This window comes from Giraffa tippelskirchi, chromosome 5 (assembly GCF_054371585.1).
Source record: "Giraffa tippelskirchi isolate mGirTip1 chromosome 5, T2T-mGirTip1v1.2.pri, whole genome shotgun sequence".
Lineage (NCBI taxonomy): Eukaryota > Metazoa > Chordata > Mammalia > Artiodactyla > Giraffidae > Giraffa > Giraffa tippelskirchi.
Genome location: NC_137279.1, coordinates 95,108,956 through 95,125,178, shown reverse-complemented (window position 1 = coordinate 95,125,178; position 16,223 = coordinate 95,108,956). Strand labels below are relative to the sequence as shown.

The window sequence follows — 16,223 nt, the reverse complement described above, 5'->3', positions numbered from 1 at the left end:
CAAATAGCATCTCATCTGCTCAGTTATATCACCATTATTCTAGGACCAGAATTCATTTATACTACAGACTGCCCTTTTTCTGTAGAGGCTCAGATAAATATTTTAGGCTTTGAGAGTCTTATCTTTGTTGTGACAATTACCTTTGATATTATAGCAGTGTGAAAGCAGTCACTGACAATATGTAAAGAATAATTTAATAAATTAAACTATGAACGCTAAAATCAGAATTTTGTATAATTTTCACATGAAATTGAAATATCATGAAACATCCTACTTTTGATTTTTTTTTTTGACTGCACTGGGTTTTCATTGCTGCTCTTCTTAGTCACAGCAAATGGGGCTTCTCTTGTTGCAGAGCACAGGCTCTAGGACTCTAGGGCTTCGGCAGTTGTGGCACGCAGGCTCAGTTGCCCCGCAGCATGTAGAATCTTCTGTGATCAGAGACTGAATACGTTGTCCCCTGCTTCAACAGGTGGATTTTTAACCACTGGACCGCCAGGGAAGTCCCTTCTTTTGATTTTTTTCCAACCATTTAAAACTATAAGAAGCAATCATAATTCTTAGCTCATGGGCTGGACAAAACACAAGCAGCAAGCAGAATTTGGCCTACTAGCCCTTAGTTTGCTGACTTCTGATCTGTAACCTCTCATTTGACTTTTATTAAACATTTCAATTGTATCAAAAAGTGTAGAGAATAATATAACAAACAACCATTTACTTATCACACTAGTTTAAGAGATATAATACTACAAATAAAACTGAAGCTTTCTGAGTAACTATTCCAATCCTATTTTTCTCTTCCTTTCCCCAAAGTAATCACCAAACTGAGTTTGGTATATCACTGTCCATTTTTTTTTTTAGTACTTTTACTTTATGAGTGCAGCTATATCTATATAAAAAATATTGCATCATTTTTCAAGTTTAAGTTTTATGGTATTATATCATATACACATGTATATCACTTTGCAACTTAATTTTTTCTTTAAAAGTACCTCTGATATTATCCAAGTTAATACATGTAACTAGTTTACTCATCTTTGATGGTATGTCGCTCAGTCGCTAAGTCATATCTGATTCTTTGTGATCCCACTGACTATAGCCCATCAGGCTCTCCTGTCCACAGAATTCTCCAGGCAAGAATACTGAAGTGGGTTGCCAGTTCCTTCTCCAGGTCAACTTCCCAACCCAGGGATAGAACCAGCATCTCCTGTGTCTCCTGCACTGGCAGGCAGATTCTTTACCTCTAAGCCACCTGGGAAGCTATGACATGTGGGATCTATTTCCTTGACCAGGGATCAAACCTGGGCCCCTGCCCTGGGAGTGCAGAGTCTTAGCCAGGGAACCACCAGGAAAGTCCCTGACATTTATACAAGTTGACACATGTAACTAGTTTATTCATCTTAAACTAGTTTATACTAGTTGTATAAAGAATGGCAACAATGAGATATCACAATTTAGTTTTCTACTTCCCATTCACTCAACAAACTAATTACATATTATGTGGCAGGCACTGTTTTAGGTGCAAGAGCTACAACAGTGAATAAGGCAAAATTCTCCTCTCTACTCATACACACTAACACTTTCTCTTTATTATCTCTTCCCAAGCAGCTTCAAAAGTGGCTCTAGCCTAATTTTATCCAAAATATGAAAGTGAAGAAAAAGTGATCAATTTTAGTAAATGGAAAGAGAAATCCTCTGTCAAAAAAAAATTTCTTATAAAGCTAAGAGATAAAAGAAATTTTAAAAATAAATTTTTCCCCCAATATAAAAACAGTTAAGCTTTCAACATTTTAATATTAGAGACCCATTCATGGTTGTCTTCATTTAGACTTCACTATAAACAGGTAGTACTGATGATAAGACATCTGGAGTTCCCAGTTTCTTTTCCTCTTCATTTCCAAAAACCAGAGTCAAGCAATAAGGAAGACAAAGATCAGCAGTGGATCCAAATCTTTGATCACTCAACAGAAGGAAATATCACAGTAATCCAAAACTTAATAGAACAGATATTAACAGGCCCAGAAGACAATTACACAGTCCCTGGAAATAAAATAACAGATTTCCTGAGTAGAAATGAAGCAAGACATCACCATCACCAATAATTAATGCAAACAGTCTCCAATACTCTTTCCACTTCAAAGGAAATGGTAACTTTGAATACATCTGGAGAATCCCATGGACACAGGAGCCTGGCAGGCTACAGTCCATAGGGTCACAAAGAGTCAGATAGGACTAAAGTGACTTAGCATGCATACCGTTGAATTAATCAGACTTCCTGTTACCTCCTTAAGGAAGTGGATGAAAACTAAGTTTGTTTTATTTTACTCCTGCCCATAGGCCCTGAATGTGGGGTTATGGTACCACCAAAGATAACACCACTCTGGGCAAGTGAAGGCCTACTAATAAGTTCCAAGTTCACTAAACAAAATTTAAATCTACTGAATAAAACAAATCACCTTAACCCTAAAAACAGAGAAATGGGAATGAGGAAGAAGACAAATAACTTACCAATGAGCAGGAAAACTACTTAGAAAGGAAATCTGAGTTGTATAAAGCATTTGGTCTTATGTTTCTTAACATCCCCATTCCCTGAAAACAGTATAACCCTGCTGATTTAGCAGTGTTTGGCTCTCTGCCTCTGCCCACTGGGAGTTTAATAAGGACTCCAGTAAGGAGTTTCCATGAAAGCAGTCAACTGGGAACTGTACATGCTCATTCTTATTGAGGTTGTCCTGATCTTAAAAGATTGTGGTGACAAATCAACTTACCAAAGTTTTAAAAAGGTTTAGATTAACAATTTTTTATTTTTATTTTTTAAGTTTTGGTTGTGCTGGGTCTTTGCTGCAGCATATGGGCTGTGGTGTGTGGGCTTCTCATTGCAGTGAAGCTTCTCTTATTGCAGAGCACAGGCTTCAGTAGTTAAGGCATGTGGGCTTCGTAGTTGCAGCTCGAGGGTGCTAGAGTAAGGGCTCAGCAGTTGCCCTGTGGCATATGGAATCTCAGTTTGAGGACCAGGGATCAAACCCATGTCTTTTGCATTGGCAGGCAGATTCTTAACCACTGGACCCGCAGGGAAGTCCCATGTTTGACAACTGACTGGTTTGAAGGCCATTTTGAACAAGTAAAATTTTCTGTTAAACTGTGTACTCCTCTTCCCAACAACTGGCTACAGTTAGATGGCCAATAATCAAATCCAGAGATATACGCTTTTAAGAAAAGAAATGCTAATGAGATACAGAGGCACTTGAAAACAGTACTCATCACTATCCAACCACACTGTTTCCCTCAAATTTAGATTTAAATTGAGTTGTTTTAGAAACTTTCATAGTCTGCTGGTATGAATGTAAACTGGTACAAATTACAGGAGGATAATTTAGTATCTGACAATATTTTCAATGTGCATGCCCTTTGGTCCAATAATTGTATTTCTAGAAATTTTACCTACAGATACACTAAAATGTATATAAGATGTTTCACTAGAACCCTGGTTATGACAATACACTCACACACTAGAAACATCCTAAATATTCCTCAGTGGGGATAGACTGGGTACAAACTAAAGTATATCCATACAATGAGATACTGTACAGCCACCAAAACAACGATAAATATGTATGTAATACACACATACACATAGTATGGTATAATGCTAAACAATTTGAGCCCAACAGTCAAAACTTCCTGATTCTGTATCCCAGCTCTTTTATTTATTAGGTCTGTAACCTTAAGGAAGTCACTTAACCTCTTTGTGCCTCAGTTTTTTAATTGTAAAAATGGAGGTACTATGAGGATTAAACAAGTTAATATGAAGTGCTTAAAACAGTACTCGCACATAAAAAAAGCCCAGTAATGTTAGTTATTATTAAAAAACATAGCCAAGGGAATTCCCTGGTGGCCCAGCGATTAGGACTTGGCATTTCACTGCCATGAGCCTTAGTTCAATCCCTGGCTTGGGAACTAAGATGCAGCAAGCCACAAGATGTGGCCAAAAAAAAAGACATATCCAAGGTGATATGGGCAAGCAATTACAATGGCTAAAACTAAAACAACACAAGTTAGGACAGATGCAGACAGATGGAATAAAGAGAGGTTTTTGAAAGTAGAATTTTCAGGATTTGGTAAGCTTAAATCACACTCTGAACCAAGTTGTAAAAGGTGCTGATAAGTTGTTTCCTAATATGTTGGTCACTTAATTTATAAACACACTGTATCTAATATTGTAGTTATTTTAATACATGTCTTCTCTTCTGGACTATGCATCTTCTTGAGGACTGAAGTTTTATAATTAATCTTTACTTGCTATACAACACTTATGTGTATGTCTTTTACATGGTAGATATACAATAAACACCTAATACTTATGAATGTTCATATGAATATATGAATAGCCAGGCTTTTTCAGTTCCCCACAACCATCAGATTTAAGTGGTTACAAAGTAAACAGAGTGCTGACACATGGGTAAAGAGATCCAAGTTTTCTCTTTATCAGTTATTTTTCTAGACCAAACTAGTAGAGGATAGAGAAAAACCACCTGGAGTCTATACTCTAGGAACTAGAAAAACAACCCTGTATCAATTATCGGAGACTTGGGTTTTCTGATATAATTTGGGACTTAAGACTACAGATGAAAAAACAAAACAGACTTTATAAACTAGGTAATCAGCACTCCTAAATTAAGTTTAATAACCTAAGCAGTACTCAAATTATGTTTATTCAATGCTGACTAAGAGAATAATAGGAATGAAAGTTATTAAAGAACAAGACTTGTAGACAATAGGAAAGGCACACAGCCATAAACTTGAATATTCTTTCCCAACAAAGTTCTGATATCCATGAAAAGATTTTCACTCTTAAAATTTTCATTTAAAGAATACGCAAATTCTCTCTATATAGATTTGAAAAGAATCTCCTATATTATTAAATTAAAAAAAGATGTAGAAAGCTATCTTTTGTGTAAAAAGAAAAACTAAATTCACATATGCTTGCATATACATAGAAAATTCTGAAATGACAGAAAGGGAATAACAATGATGATGTTTACAACCAGGCAGGTGAGAAGTGAAGGGAAACTTCTCACTGTGTGTCTTGATTTTTTTGTTTTTAATTTGAGGACTTTCCTGGTGGTCCAGTGGTTAAGAATCCACCTGCCAGTTCATGGGACACAGTTCGATCCCCAGTCTGGGAAAATCCCACATGCTGAGGGGCAACTAAGCGCATGTGCTACTACTACTGAGCCCACACTCTAGAGCCGGTGAGCTGCAACTACGGAAGCCCAGCCCGAGTGCCCTAGAGAACATGCTCTGCAAAAAGAAAAGCCACCGCTGGACTTTGCTGGTAGCACAGTAGATAGGAATCCGCCTACCAATGCAGGGGACACGGATTTGATCTGTGGTCCAGGAAGATTCGATAAGCCGCAGGCAACTAAAGCCCATATACCACGACTACTGAAGCCTGTGTGCCCTAGAGGCTGTGCTCTGCCACAACAGAAACCACCACAATGAGAAATCTGTTCACCTCAATAAAGAATAGCCCCTGCTCACCACAACTAGAGAGCCCACATGCAGCAACAAAGATCCAGCGCAGCCATAAATAAAATAAAATTTAAAAAATTCGAACCAAACTTTTAACAACAAACAAAATGCCCCAACCACAGCAAACAAATTCATTTGTAAGAGCAAAAGTTACCCAGAGTAACCCTGATTCTAATACTGTAAAGAAAAATACGTGATCCAAGGAGCTGGGTGAAATTAAAACTTTCTATGACAAGGATCAGCTGCCATATTACAGTAACAGGATCCCATTCAGTTTAGTTTTATATTGTTTGGCTCAATATAAAAGAGAGATATGAAAAGAAAAACATAGCCTAAAACTCATATGTCATCTCAAGGAATCCCAAATAGCCAAAACAATCTTAAAAAAAAAAAAAAGAGTCAGAGGACTTACGCTGACTGACTTCAAAATTTATTACAAAGCCCCAGTTACTGAAACAGTGTGGTACTAGCATAAAGACAGACAAACAAACCAATGGAACAGAACACAGACTTCAAAAGTAAACCTTTGCATATATGATCAAATGATTATCAACAAGGATATCAAGACCATTCAGTGGGGACAGGACTGTCTTTTCAACAAACGGTGCTGGAAAAACTGGATATTCACAAGCCAAAGAATAAAACTGGACCCTTACCTTGGAGTATATACAAAAATTAACTCAAAATGGATCAAAGACCTAAAACTAAGAACTAAAATTTAAAAAACTCTTAGAAGGAAACACAGGAGGGATGAGCTTCATGACAGAGTTGACAACAATTTCTCGAATGTGACACCAAAAACAGCAAATAGTAAACTGGATCTCATCAAAATTTTGTGCACCAAAGGACATTATCAACTGAGTAAAAAATAACTCACAAAATGGGAGAAAAGTATTTGCAAATCATATATCTGATACAGGATTAATATCCAGTAAAAAGAACTATCACTGAACGACAACAAAACAAACAACCCAATTTAAAAATGGGTACATTGCTGGTGGGAATGAATAGTCACAAAAGAAAACAGTAAGACAGTTGTCGCTATTGTTCAGTTGCTAAGTTACATGCAAGACTCTGCGATCCCATGGACTGCAGCACGCCAGGCTCCCCTGTCCTCCACTATCTCCTGGAGTTTGCTAAAATTCATGTCCACTGAGTCAGTGATACTATCTAACCATCTCATCCTCTGCTGCCTCCTTTTCCTTTTGCCTTCAATCTTTCCCAGCATCAGAGTCTTAGGGAATATTATTCAGCCTTAAAAAGGAATGGAATTCTGACACATGCTACAACATAGATGAACCGTGAAGGTATTATGCTAAAATTAAATAAGCTAGACACAAAAGGACAAATATTTTATGATTCTACTTATATGAAGACCCTAGAGTGCTCAAATTCATAGATACAGAAAGTAGAATCGAGGTTGCCAGGTGCTAAGAAGAGGAATGATGGGCAATTATTATTTAATAGGTACAGAGTTACTATCTGCCAGGCACAGAGAAGTGAAGTTACAGTCTAACAACTAGTTAAGTGGCAAAGTAGAAATGTGAACCCAAAACTTTCTAACTGCAGAACTATACTTTTTAAAATGACCAAAAGTTATTCCAGTTTAACCACAGAAGGAGATTTCAACTAATTATGTAAAAATACCCCAAGATTAGTACCAATAGTAGACTACCTTCTCATATCCAGATACCAGAATTATATTTATGCACAACACTGAGAATAGTTGACTCAGAAAGATTAACAAGAGAGAGAGCACAAAGCTTTTCAAAACAACCAGCAAAAACTAATGTGCAGTCTAAGCAACATACAGATGTGGTAAGCAGCCCCCGTAACAAAATTAAAACAATCACTCCCAGAAAAGCAACTGCTGCTGCTGCTGCTGCTAAGTCGCTTCAGTCGTGTCCGACTCTGTGCGACCCCACAGACGGCAGCCCATTAGGCTCCGCCATTCCTGGGATTCTCCAGGCAAGAACACTGGAGTGGGTTGCCATTTCCTTCTCCAATGCATGAAAGGGAAAAGTGAAATTGAAGTCGCTCAGTCGTGTCCGACTCTTAGCGACCCCATGGACTGTAGCCTACCAGGCTCCTCCATCCATGGGATTTTCCAGGCAAGAGTACTGGAGTGGGGTGCCATTGCCTTCTCCGCAGAAAAGCAACTATACTCAACTATACTCCAATAATACTGAACTTTAAAAAATGATCACTTCCAAAGGCTTCTTCAGCTAATTCTTAAAGCTACAAAATAATAAGTAAAAATCTCACTGTTCTCCTCTAATATCTCTTTGTACCATAAAAGTGCCCCTTATACAGTCCTTTTCACACTCTTAACCCAACTGAATCTAGAAGACAGCATAGAAGTGACATAACTACAGACACTTTTGTTTTGCTTTTTTTAAAAATATTTACTTTTGGGGGACTTCCCTGGTGGTTCAGTGGCTAGGACTCAAGGTTCCCAAGGCAGGGAGCCCGGGTTCGATCCCTGGTTAGGAAATTAGATTTCACATGCTGCAACTAAAGATCCCAAATGCTGTAACTAAGACTTGGTGCAGCCAAGTTTATTTATTTATTTGGCTCCACTGGGTCTTAGTTGCAGCACACAGGATCATCAATCTTTGTGGCAACATGCAGATTCTTTAGCTACAGCATAGGGAATCTAGTTCCCTAACCAAGGACTGAACCTGGGCCCCCCTGCAATGTGAGCATGGAGTCTTAGCCACTGGACCACCAAGGAAGTCCCTTTAGTATACTGTATTTTACTCCCTTCCTGTGACTATTATGAGGTATTCAGTCAGCCAGAATAGAAGGTTTAATTTGGAAATAGAAACAGCTCAGATTCCAACCTTGGGTATACTCTTCTTGGACACCAACCACTCCGTCTTTGACATAACTGGGAACCTACAATTTAATTCCAGATATACATCAAGGCTTTGGTAGCATCAGTGAAACAATCAGGACTTCCCTAATGGTCCATCTGCCAATCAATGCAGGAGACAAGGGTTAAATCCCTGGTCAGGGAAGATTCCACATGTCGCAGGGCAACTAAGCCTGTTTGCCGCAACTACTGAACTAACTCTGCGTGCCCTGGAGCCTGTGCTCTGCAACGAGAAGCCAAAGCAATGAGAAGTCCATGCACCACAACTAGAGAGCTGCCCACGCTCGCCACAACTAGAGAAAGCCTGTGCACAGTAACGAAGACCCAATGCAGCCAAAAATAATAATTAAATACTTTTAAAAATGCAACAATCAAAACAGTTCATAACAAGTGGTACCCCTTTATGTCAGTAATTCATTAGATCTCAAATTTTTACACCACTATGTAAGCTAGAGACATCTTATTCCTTTGAACCCTCCAGGTTTTTCAAAGTTGCACTTGCTGTTTTTAGGATGTTTCTGTCTGGGACTTCGCTGCGGGTCCAGTAGTTAAAGAGTCCACCTACCAATGCAGGGGACACAGGTTAGATTCCTGGTCTGGGAAGATTCCATGTTCTGTGGAGCAACTAAGCCTGTGAACCACAACTACTGAAGCTCAGATGCCTAGAAGCCATGCTCCACAACAAGAGTAGCTGCCCCTCGCTGCAACTAGAGAAAGACCCAGCACAGCAATGAAGACCCAGGACAGTCATAAATAAATGAATAAATAAATAAATAAATAAAAAGATGTTTCTGTTCACAGTAAATACAGCTGTAAAAGATTCTTTTCCAGTCACCCATATTCCTTGAAAGTTTTCAGTGCAATATTAATGAATTATACAGAACTCAACTGTGAAATAGCTTTCCATGCAGAAAGTGAAGAGTTAAAAATGCAGGCTAATGAAAACTTAAGACTGAATCTTAGTGCAGTAAGAGACCCATATTCTAGTTTCCATTCACATGGCAGAAAATAATCTAGATTTAAAATATTCTAAGAAAATAAAACTTTCAAATTCACAATGCACTCAAGTAAAGACTTCAGTGAGCATTCTTTACTAAGTGAATTATAAAATGAGAAAAGAACAGCATTAGAGTAACACAATTTATTCATGGACAGTACTACATGGGACGAGTGTCATGCTATTCACACCAAATTTCCAGAGAAATCTAATATAGGGTCTTCCAGGCAAACTGTCCAGGGCAGTTGCAATAAATATGACCAACTGTTTCAATCTCTTTGATAGCAACAAATCAATCCAGCCAAATACATGTTAAAGAGTGGTTAGAAACTGTCCCTCCCTCCAAAACGTTATTCTATTGAGGAAATATTTTCAACATTTTTCACTGGTAGTTCAACCTATTTAGTGGTGAACACCATTCAGGTAACCTTTATGCTTTTAAACAACAGAAGACAAATCCCTCAAAGTTTTTATTTCAAGACCAGTATGACTGAAAAAAATCAAAGCTATTGTTCCTTCTTGCCTCTGATGCCCATGTCTGCCTGCATGCATCACAGAAGAGAAAGAACGGTGGGCTTCACAGATCTCTTAGTGTGAAACTACCACCCTTACAGAAAGGAAGAGCTTCTTGCTCCTGGCTCAAGGGATTCTGTTCACACACAAAGCTGAAACCTTACTCTCCTGCTTCCTAGCATGCAAGATGAAAGAAGGTGGAGGCAGCAGCTCAGTTAGAGTTATCCTCCTGGGAACTCATTGAAGGTAAGAGCCAAGCTGGATGAGCTGTGCCATTTGCCTTTGAAGATTCATGCGGGGAAAAAACTGCAGCCTCCAAACCAGTGAAGTTTCTAAAAGACATCTAGCATAATACCACCATACTAGTTCTCTGGAAAACTAGCACACAAAAGCAGTTAATTCCCTCATTCAAGAGTGACAACTCTTTTTTTAAAAACACCAACCCACAGAACTACAAGAAAGCAGATTACTGAGGTACAGCACTATCTTCTCAAAGAGATGCTCTTCATGGTCAAATAATTTCCAGAAGCTTTGCATCCTTTAGTCATTCTTTTACCACTCCTAATATAAATGTATATTTTGACATGCAAGACTTTGGGATCTTATGTTGTAAAGAAATCTGTCCTAACTTAACCCAGAATTTTTCAAAACTCTAATTTGATCATGTAACTTTTTTCATATAAGATCTATTAGGAAAACTATCATTTTCTTGTTTGGTTTGTTTTTGCAAAGACAAAACAAAACTCTATGAGAAGCATTACGAGAACAGTAAGATAACTTCTGGAGTCAGGCAAAACTGTTCAAATACTGGATTCACCACTTTTATTAATTTTTGAGATTTCAGCAAAATGACAACCTCCCTGAGAATTGAGTTTTCTCATCTGTAAAATTATAATACCTCCCTCACAGAGTTACTGTAAGAATTAAAATAGCATAAAGCCTTTCACAAAGAAAGTACTCAACAAATGAGTTTATATTTACATTTAAAAAATTCCCTTCAAGTGTCAAAAGTTGGAAAAATGCATTAAAAAAAAAACTGAAGAAAAAATTACAGAATCCATAACTGAGATACTCCTTGAGAAGAGTAATTTCTCAGGACTTTGCAACCTTTTTAACCCACTGGACTACTGAGAAAGCCTTTAAACTTGCCCTATTTAAGATGATATATAGGAACACATCACGCCTACTAATGAAAAATGATATGAACAAAACACAAGTTGTAGAAGAGTTATTTATGGTTTCAATGATAAAATGAAAGGGCCTACATCAATAAAAATGAGAAAAAATGAGTTGTGAGAAAAGCTCAGCTTGTGTCAGCACATAATAACTAACAACTGTACAGTGCTCTAATTTAAAAAACATTTTTACATGTGTAATCTCATTTGACAAAGAGACACAGTGAAATAGATAAAACAGCTACTGGTTATTTCTAATTTGAGAAAACTATGGCTTGGGAGAGTTCAAGTGACTCAACCAAGGTCACATAGATAAATGATAAATGGAACGAAGACACCAACCAGGTTCTTCTGTCCCCAGAATATAATAAATGGCGCATCTTCTAAATGTATGCAGCATTTTCTCAATCCATAGAATTACTCATCATTTTAAAACATTTTATAGGTGACAAACACCATGCTACGCACTGGAGAAACAATTGTAAAAAGACATGGTATCTCTTTATTTCAGAATGTTGTCAGACCACTGGGGGGAGATAAGCAATATATATAAATTAGAGTGAGATCAAAGAAGAAAGTATATCTAAGTCTCTTTGGGCAAGTCAAGGAAGGGTTCCCAGAGAGACTAGCATTTGAGATGTAATTTGGAAGCTGATCTGGTAACTAAAAGAACTGTATTTGCTCATGTATAAACTGTAAAGGGAGAAAAGTAAAGCTGGAGATAAAGACAAAGGTCAAGATTTATAAAGGGCCCTTGATATCATGCAGAGTACCTTTAAATGATTGGAAACTACTGAATACTTCTGAGAAGGGGAAACCGAATAATCAGATCTCCATTAGACCATTTTGAAGAGAGTATGATTGATGGTTTAAAAGGGAGCAAGACTAAAAACACAGAGAACTATAAGAGATCACGGCAATATTCCAAATAAAAGTTGTTGTAGTCCTGAACAGCAGCAATGGAGATTCAGAAAAAAGGTACAGATTCAGAAATATTTGGAAAGTAATGGATAAGAGAGAGAGAACTGACAATAATGCTCACATCTCTAGCTTTGATGACTCAACAAATCACTAAAGGGGAGTAGGTAACGAAAATGTTGAGTCTGAGGTACCAATGGAAATACAGAGATGGATACATCTAGCATACAGTGGACAACTGGAAACAGAGCTGGAGTTTAGGAGATGTGATAATATATACAAAGATTTTTTTCCATAATCAAGTGTTATTTACCATTTCAATGGGAAGGCAATCATTCTATCATCATTATTTGTATAATGAATGTTTCAAAGTCCAAAAAACATTTTAAGATCCTGTATCATGCTTACTACATTTCATAGCTTTGTTACAAAAAAAACAGATTAGAAAAAGTTATTATTATTCCTATTTGATTAAGAAATAGTTATCGAGGGACTTCCCTGGTAGCCCAGTGGCTAAGACTTCATGCTCCCCAATCCAAGGTGCTCAGGTTCAATCCTTGGTCAGGGACCTAGACCTCACATGCTGCAACTAAGACTGAAGATCCCTTGTGCTGCAACCAAGATCCAGTACAGCCAAATAAATATTTTTTAAAAAAGACATAGTTATTGAGTATTAACTATATGCCAAATACTGTACTAGGCATTAAACAAAACACCAAAATAAATGCAAGTCTTCACAGACCTTACATCATACCAGGGGAATCAATAAGCAATAAATGTAACAATTAAGTATGTTAAAAAGCTGTAAACTGAAGAACAGAGAAGGATTAGGAGTGAGGGGTGGAAGTTGAAGATGCAATTTTAAATATAGGTAGGATAAAGTCTCATTCAAATGGTGACATTGAAACAAAGACTCGACTGAAGAAAGTAAGAAAATTGTCAAAAAATGGCAAAGCTAGGACTTGACCCAGAACTTCTAGACTCTCTACTTGTGTTCTGCTATTCCAATTTGCCACTTACTAGCCCACAATTTCCCTCCTGGGAAGTCTGGATTTAAATACTCTCAAAATGCTAACTTTATAAATAAATGCCTTCTAGGTTAGAGATGCACAGCTTCTCCAATTAACACTTCTAATCCCTCACAGCCACAATGAGAATTCACTAATTCTAAAGTCTAATCTAAATCCTAATATTCCAGCCTATATTTGAGGAGATTACAAATTCGAGCTTCCTCCCAAAATGAGACTAGATCAAGAAAGCTTTATCAGGAGACTTACAGCATGACTTTCAGATTCAAGTAAAGATAATATGAATTACTTTTAAAAATGTAAACTAGCCAGATGTGAAAACAAACAAAATAAGGCTCGTGAATGTCAAAGTATTGTCATCTTCCTTAATAGCTCACTGCTAGTATTAATAACATCCAAGTTCACACACAGTCAAAGAAGCTTCTGCAATTATGAGCACTCTCTGAGGTCTGGGATTGACCATTTCATACCTCGAAAGTAACAAAATACTTGTCCTCATTCATCTGTTGCCTTTGGTACTACAACCCCAAATTGTTGATAGTTTCTTGCCAATTGATGGCACCTTAAAGCAAAGACCAGAGGATTTTGAGGGAGACATCAAACATTACTGAGATACTATCCAGACTGGTTAGGCTCATAATGACCCTAGGTCACTCCTTTCCTACTGAATAACCTCAAATGCTATAGGAATACTTCATATATCCATAAAAGAGAAGGTAAAAGATGAAACACGAAGAAGGAGCATTCTACTGTCCAGAGGCTTTCATCACTCCTATGCAAATACAGGAGGCTCTCTGCTTCATAAACTCTGGAGCCACCAAAATCCCCAACCAGTACCTACAGAAAAAGTATCACAGGAATTACTGAGGATAAAACAAACAAAATGGCTAATAGAAGATTTCCCCTCCAAAGTCAGTCCTTTTCAAAAGAAACTGAAATTCCTTCTATCTCCTTTCCCAGGCTTAGCCAATACAGAAGTGCAACTTTGTGTGGCACTGCCTGATAGGCTGGATCTTCCTGAGCAAGAGGTGGACAGCTTTATGCCAGGACTAGATTTATAGTCAATCTGACTGACTGGGTGTGTTTTTTTTTTCTTCTTCCCCTCTAAACTGTATCAGAGAATGCCTGGCTATTGTGCCTTAACATATAATGATGCAGGGCTTTAAGTACTGCAAAGGGTCCGGAAAAGAAAGTCCTTGAGTTCCAGTTATGGCTCAAATCATGATCTCTCTAGCAATCGTTTTACTTGACCAAAGCTGGTTTGGCTTTTCTCAATGAACTAAATAAGCATTCTGACTGAGCTCAGAGGGACTGCTTGTCAGTTAGAGGGTTCCAAGGGGTTGCTTGTCCCAATGAGGTGGCTAACAAAGAATATGCTCCAGTACAGAAACCAGGATGCCACAGCTGTTAAATATGCACCTCCTGCTTGATGGGTGGAGGAGGTAAGGAAGGAACAATCAGTAAAATTGAAACAAGAGGCCTGGTTTACATACAACATATAAAATAATGCTTAAAGCAAGAATGAATCCCCCCCCCAAAAAAGACAAAAAGATTAAAAAAGAAAAAAAAAAAAAAATGAATCCCAGCAGTTAGGATACTATTATTGACACAATGACTCTTTTTCTTCCACATTGCGGTTCTCTAACAAAACTCAACCTGGAGGTCTGGCCAGGCCCAGCCAGAAAAAGAAAAAAGTTGAGTACAGTTTGGGGTGAGGGGTGGGGGGCAGTAACGAAAGACATTTATCCAAAAAAGGGGAGGGGGACAGCACACAAGCTTTGAATGTACTTTAAGACTATGAGATTAAGAACAAAATTCTCACATTTCCCTCCCCCACCACCCTGTGGCGTTATGCTTAACACAGCAGTAAAAGTTACTCTCATAACTTAGATCTTAAGTGCTGATCAGGGAACCTGGTTAACGTTGTTCCTAGACAAGTATTTGAATGTAGCCTCTATTCAGACCCTATTGGGACTGCCTCTAAACAGGAAGTTAACAGACATCACACATAGTCAGGGAAGGCAAACCACAGTGTCATAAAGATGGATGCGGCTGTCAGCTACAAATCACTCTCACCTCGTTGAAAGTGTTCTCAAGTAAGTAACACGCAGGATACAAGTTCCTAAGCCTCACCTCTTCTCAAACTGGGTCATTCAGGCTAAAGATCCAGCCTTCTGATTCCTGCTGATTATTACTCACCTACTTCATTCCTTACCACGGTGACTATCATTGCCACTAGACTAAAGTACTATATTCTTCAAGGGAGCACAGTACTACCAGATCCATACTCCCATTAACTCATTTATACACCCTATCTGCTTAAAAAGCCCAAGGAAAGACCAGCTTTGACCCAGTCCATTCCAAAACAGCCAGAGACAGTATCAGTCACCAAAAAACCAGCACCATTTCCAACAGATGTGGATCCTCCCTCAAAGTATATTCAGCTCCTCCATAGCACCACCTTTAGCAGCTCCAATAGAACCTCTTTCCCAACCAAGTACCAGCAGAAATGCCACTCTAGGACAATTCTCTACCAAGACTGTTCCAAGCACCAAAAGTTACGAATCCAAGCGGTTATCTCAAGAAAGAGTTTAAGTCAGTTTATCAAAGAAGGAGCAATAAAGTTAGCACTAAACTCCCAAACAGGATAATCTTCAACATACAGACACCATGCTTATGCAAGAAAACAGAAGTCATTTGTATGGGGAGAGGGACTGGAAGCTGGAGGACACAGGTGAGACAGAAATTTCTTTTCACTTTGGGTCACATTCAAGCATTGTCTACTCAAAAAATAAACATTTTGAGAGGGGAAAAAAACGTTTTAAAAACTCAAAAGCATCAGTTCTTCTCTGGACACAGATCTGTTAAACCTGCTTTTACTCCAGCTGCTGCAAGTTCAAATCTCTCTGTGGTAGTGTGGCCTGAAAGCATTGCTCTTTTCCTTTGCTGAAATACACTACCTTAAGTATCTCCCAGCTCTCCTCACCTACACAAAAGCCCTCTAAATCATCATTTATCAGAAATGAGAAAACTGTTCTCAGAGGGCTACCCGATTCTCCAGGTGACAGTGGAAGAAAAAAAGCATGATGGCAAGCTCAGTTAACATCTACATGCCACCCAGCCACCATCAAAGCCTCCATCTCCACTTCAGTGCCAGCCCTACGAACCAACATCATGTGTTTGGA

At 38.2% G+C, this 16,223-nt stretch overlaps 1 protein-coding gene across 11 annotated transcripts in view; it reads right to left on the bottom strand.

Moving 5' to 3' along the window:
• The window catches only part of GATAD2B (GATA zinc finger domain containing 2B), a 74,878-nt gene that overhangs the window by 57,454 nt on the left and 1,201 nt on the right, over nt 1-16,223 (bottom strand). For 2 of the 11 annotated variants that reach the window (XM_081494853.1, XM_081494863.1), the window contains exon 2: nt 12,505-12,621. The exons of the other annotated variants lie outside the window; for them this stretch is intronic. The gene's annotated coding sequence lies outside the window, so the exon portion shown is untranslated. The remainder of the gene's footprint in view (nt 1-12,504; nt 12,622-16,223) is intronic. 11 annotated transcript variants of the gene reach the window in all.